Genomic DNA, 6,000 nt, shown 5'->3' with positions numbered 1-6,000 from the left:
GAGTAAGATGGAGGGGGGAGCAGGGGGAAGGGGAGGGGATGTGAAGAAAGGAAGAGAGGATGGACCATGGTGGGAGAGTGGTCAGATATAACACATTTTCTTTTTTACTTCTTGCAAGGGGCTGGGATTGGAAGGCCTGCCCAGCACCATTGGGCCATGTGGATTCTGTGTCTGAAGGGTTTGTATGGGAGCTTAGGGCTTCTTGGCCCCAGGACCATGGATCTGTCTGCTGTGCCACTCAGCGACCCTACAGCAGAGTCAGAGTGAAAGAGAGAGAAAGTATAGTACATGGTAGTGGAGAAATAAGAAAGGAGGGAGTTGTGATCAGCAATGGCAACGTTGGACAAATGTGGAAGTAACATTTTTGATGGACTTAGCATAAAGAATGTGATCCACCCATGACAGAGTTGTTGGTGTTGAAACAAAGACTGAAGCAAATTTTTTGTTATTATTATTTGGGGGAGGGTGCAGGGCAAGTGGGGCCACATAGCAGGGTGATATTTGGGTGTCTGGGGGCGGATTTGGACCCAGGTGCTCCTGGCTCAAGGGCCAATGCTCAGTCTGCCACCCAGCCACCCCTACTACTATTACTATTTTATTTTCTTTTGGGTCTTTTTTTTTCTTCTTTTTGGTTTTTGCAGGGCAGTGGGGGTCGGGTGGCTTGCATGTCACATGGCTGGGTGATTGTTGGGTTTACGAAGCTGGATATGGACTCGGGTGTCCATGGCTCCAGGGATGGTGCTTCATCCATTGCACCACCTGGCCATACCTACAATTATTACTATTATTTTTTTTTATTTTAATTTTTTTTCTTGCCTGTTTACTTTTTTTGCCCAAGCAAGTCTATCTATATTAATGGGGTGGAGGGGTATTTTGGTTACTTGTAAACAAGAATATTTTATTAATGTAAAAAACATTTGTACAAAATGAGAATAAAAAATAAATTAAAAAAAAGAAGCAAACCTACAGAATTTCCAATTCTTATCTCTCCCAAAGATGATGTGTTTGGTCAAGCACAATATCAAGACCAATATCAGTTCTTCAAAACATTCTTCCTACTTTGTGGCTCTTGTAGCAATTGGGGTAGTAGATGGTTAGCTTTATGACTCTACTGTTGTTCCCCTTGGTATCTAAACATGAGGAAATCCTATTATGCTGTAAGAAATTATGTAGAGGATAGTTTCTGAGTATACTTGTATGAACTGATGCAAAATGAAGTTAGTAGAACTAGGAGAATAATAATATTTAAAAGATATCAACCACTGAAAGATTTTTAGGAACTCTGGCCAACACAATTATCCGCAATTACAAAGAATTTATGATGAAATATGCTATTCATCTTTAGATAGAAAAGTGACAGATTCAGAGTACAAAGTATTCATCCTTCCTTCATTCCTTGCTTCTCTTTCTTTCTTTCCTAAAATGAGAATTTGTTTTGCATAACCATACATATTTGTAATGTGATTTATATATCTTGCTTCTCAATGCTTAATGGAAGGATGGGGGAAAGGAAGAGAATGTGAAGCTGAAAATAAACTAGGAAAAATCAGGAAGAAGATGGAACTTAGGAGCCAGAGAAAAGGAAAGAAGCATTGGATGCATCCAATAAAAATGCAATGTATCATGAAATGAAATGTTTTATTTGAGAAACAGCAAGCCCAGTCTCACTGTGGATCCCAGAATAAGTGGAAGAGAATAAGGTATGAGAAGATTGTTGGGGTAATTTTCTGGCTGAATCTTTAAAATTGGCCAAACTGAGATGATTACTCCTTTTCAGGCTAAGACTTTTTCCTGAGTGGTTTTTCTTGTTGCTTCCGGAGGGTGAAGATCACAATTACTCACAGCAAGGGTGTCAGGAACTGAACCAGTGAACAGGGAAGGAATTCTTTTCCCCTTCTCTCCCTCCCTTACCTTAGCTCTAAGTTTCAAGTGTAAGTGGTAAGTACCAAAAATTTTATCCTTGTGGAGACAGAATTGTAGACAGAGTGATACAGCCATTCAACCTGACAGGGTAACTAGAAGAAACCTGGCACTCTAGTCTTAGGAAGTTTTTGGTCTTGGAACTGAGACTGTGCTCTACAGAGACTGAGTAAACTATGAACCTTTCCCTTCCCAGGAAGTGCTAGAGGGAAAGAAGGATTGAGCCCAATATATTGAGCAAGTAAGTTTGCATATTTTTTATTATTCCTTTATAAGGAACTATTATTATTTTAAATTATTCTTTTAAAAAGCTGATCTGATTTTTAAATGGCTAAATGGAGCTGAAGCCTGGGTGGGGGAAAATCAGGAACACTATCTAAGGGACATGAAGTCAATACTGGTGAAATTATATCCCTGCCAATCACTTGGATTTTTACTGGAGAGCCCCGTGGGACAGGTGAGAAATGTAATACAGCTAGCCTTCTAAGCAGATAGACATCAGGGTATTACATATATTTGGATGGAGGCAATAAGGAACCTCTGGAATTTGTTGAATAGGGGAGAAATGTGGTCAGATCTGAGCTTTAAGAAGATTACCATGTGGAGCTGTGAACTCATCCAACATTTCTGGAAAGAAATTTGCAACTATGTCCGAAGGGCAACAAAAATGTGCAAACCCTTTGATCCAGCAGTACCACTACTGGGTCTATACCCTGAAGAGATGAGGAAAAAGAGTAAAAACATCATCTGAATAAAAATATTCATAGCATCCCTGATTGTGGTGCCAAAGAATTGGACATCAAGTAAATGACCTTCAGTTGGTTAATGGCTTAGGAACTGTGGTATATGTATGTCATGGAACACTACTGTTCTATTAGAAACCAAGAGGGATAGCAATTCAGGGAAGCCTGGAGGGATTTGCACGAACTGATGTTGAGTGAGATGAGCAGAAATTGAAAAACACTGTACACCCTAACAGCAACATGGGGATGATGGTCAACCTTGATGGACACATTCATTTCTTCAGTGCAAGAATCAGGGACAATTTTCAGCTGTCTGCAATGAAGAATATCATCTGTATCCAGATAAAGAACCGTGGAGTTTGAACAAAGTTCAAGGATTATTCACTTTAATTTAGGAAAAAAACTGATATCTTATTCTCTGATCTTGTTATCTCTTATACTTTATGTTTTTTTCCTTGTAGATATGATTTTTCTCTCATCACACTCAATTTGGATCAAAGTACAACTTGGAAACAACGTAATGACTGACAAGTTGCCTTCTATGGGGGTGGGGAGAGGGAAGTAAGATTGGGGGAAAAATTGGAAAACTCAAAATAAATAATAACTTTAATTTTTTTAAAAAAATGTCCTTATCTCTAGATTTTGCCTTAAAAAAGTGATAGCACCCATTCCAAAAAAGAAGAAGATTACCATGGGTAGTTAGTTGACACAGTGGATTGTTGGGGGGTCGGCCCTGACCGCCTGAGTGGATAGAACCTCCCCGAGAGTGAGGTCAGGCCAATCCAAAGAAGACACGGTTCCTTAAGGGGAGCAGTGGCTTCACCTGGTTGGCCTGTGTCGCTTGCTCCAATCGGGTGGTAGGTTCTGCCCTCGGGGCGGATCGGGGTGGCAGCCCAGAACGAACTCCCTATATTAGCCATCACCCTGAGCTATTCGGGGGATCCCTCTGCACCTAATAAAACATATGCCTCCTGAAGACGTGTCTGCCTGAGTCCCTCCTCGCTGATCCGCGGGGGAGGGAAATACCAGGGACGCCTGAAGCAGTGCCCACTGAGGAGCTCACTCGGGAGTCCAGGGAAGAAGACCCCGGACAGAACTGGCCCCCGAACAGGGACACCCGAAGACCCCGCCGAGTGAGGTAAGCCTGTTTAAGTAAAAACAGAAGAGGCAGACACCCTAGGTCCACGGGACACCTAGAGGGAGTAAAGATGGGCAAAGGAATGTCTAAACATTTACAGCCAGAGGATTCAGGAGTATTAGCATGTCAAGTACATGCACTAGTAAAGACTCATGGTATAAGAGTCCGTATAAAAGAATGTAAGGATTGGGTGGAAAAAATATTGGTTGTCTCTCCTTGGGTCTCCCACACCGGCATTGACCCTCAGAAGTGGAGAGTGGTAGGAACTCAAATGTCCTCTTACAACACAGAAAAACCTGGCTTTCTAACGGACACAGACTTTGTAATTTACTCCATGGTGGCCACGGCCCTTGACCCGCAGCCCCCACAAGGAGCCGTGTCCGGAGAAACACAAACAGGACCCTCATTACTGGGGGAACCTGAATGGCCCCCGCCCCCAGATGAGGGGCTTGACGACCGGAGGGAACCAGCCCCCAAATACCCTTGGGAAGAACTGGCTGCTGCGAGTCGATCGCCTGCCCCGGTAAAAAGTGATAGTAAGATTTTAGAACAAAAGGGCAAACATACAGAATGGCAAGGGATCTGCGGACAGGGTGCAGATGGCTGGAGCCACGTGCTGATAACAGGAAAGGAAGGGTCTGGGGTGACCGTCCCCAGACAGGCACCCCGCCGGACTCGTTTACAGCAGGCCATTCATAAGGCTTTGGAGGATGGGGAGGAAGTAGAGGAAGAAGACCTAGACTATCTTACCTCCTCAGCAGCTGCTTACCCAGTATTTGTGCAAAGAGAAAACGGCCAACAAGTTAGAGTTCGCCGCCCAATACCGTACAAATTTATCAAAGATCTCAGAGAGGCAGTCCATAATTATGGGCCAGGATCTGCCTATGTAAAATGGCTCATAAGTTCTAACACTCAGACTGCCGCCTGGCTCCCCATGGATTGGGATGAAACTTTACAAGCGGTGTTAGAGTCATCACATTACACCGCCTGGGCTGCCTACTGGCACAGAGAGGCCAGGCTACAGGCTGAGATCATAGACCCAAATAATTCTGATTTAGTCACTAATCAACTCACTGGATGTGGCCAATTTAACACGGTGGAGGCTCAATTACAACTTTCAGAACCCATTGTTAGGGCAGTACAGATAGCAGGACTGAATGCCCTGAACAAACTGGCTCGAGCAGCCGCGACTCCCCTGCAGCAGCTGAAACAAAGAACTAAGGAGTCTGCTGTAGATTTTATCAGCAGAGTGCAGACTACTGTGGAAGGGAAATTTGGGACAGGAAATGCAGCACAGCCGTTAATCATTCAGTTGATAAAGGGAGGGCTAACTCATTCAAAAGGCTTGCTAGCTACTCTGCCTGCTGACCCCTCCTTAGAGGAGATAATTGATAAGGCCCTAGACGAGGAACCCCCACCCCGGACCCTCTCCAAACCTCTATTAACCTCCTCGTTAATGCTTTACAAACCACAAGCTTAGTGCCTAGATCAAAGGGTAAAGGAAACTGTTTTTGTTGCGGGAAGGCCGGTCACTTTCAAGCTGAGTGCCATAATTCCCAGAAGAGTGCAATGAAGTGCTTTGTCTGTGGTAAACCTGGTCATATAGCAAAGCATTGTAGACAGAAAAATAAGAACCAGAAGTATAGCAATGATGGGCCACAGGGAAATGGGAAGAGGGGTCGGGAAGCCGAGGGCCCGACCCCAGGGCTGATCTATTAAATCCCTCGGTTACTATTCCCCTCTCAGAGAGCACAGAATTGAGCCCATGGACTACGACTACTGTTAAAGCCTCCCCTAGGGACTTCCACCGTTTAGTGATTGGAACTGCTCTCGCTCCCCAGGTCATTGTCCACACACAGCTCCTAAGCCCAGGCCAGACTTCTATAACTGTTACAAATCCCCACCATTACCCAATAGAACTAAAAGGCGGTGAGCCTGTTGCTCTTGCTATTTCCCTCCCCTGGATAGATAAGGATTGGAGAGAGTGTACCAATGAGGACACATTTGTGGCCTGGACACAGGCTATATCAGCCCACCGTCCCACTTTACCACTTATAGTGGAGGGAAGAGAGATTGTAGGTTTAATTGATACAGGTGCTGATGTCTCAGTCATATCCACAAAAGATTGGCAGCCCTGTTGGGAACTTTCAAAAACTCCCCAAGACATCACGGGAGTTTCAGGAGGAACTTTGGCGAAAA

The sequence above is a fragment of the Macrotis lagotis genome, unplaced genomic scaffold (assembly GCF_037893015.1).
Source record: "Macrotis lagotis isolate mMagLag1 unplaced genomic scaffold, bilby.v1.9.chrom.fasta BILBYCTG391, whole genome shotgun sequence".
Lineage (NCBI taxonomy): Eukaryota > Metazoa > Chordata > Mammalia > Peramelemorphia > Peramelidae > Macrotis > Macrotis lagotis.
This window is presented reverse-complemented; position numbering follows the sequence as displayed.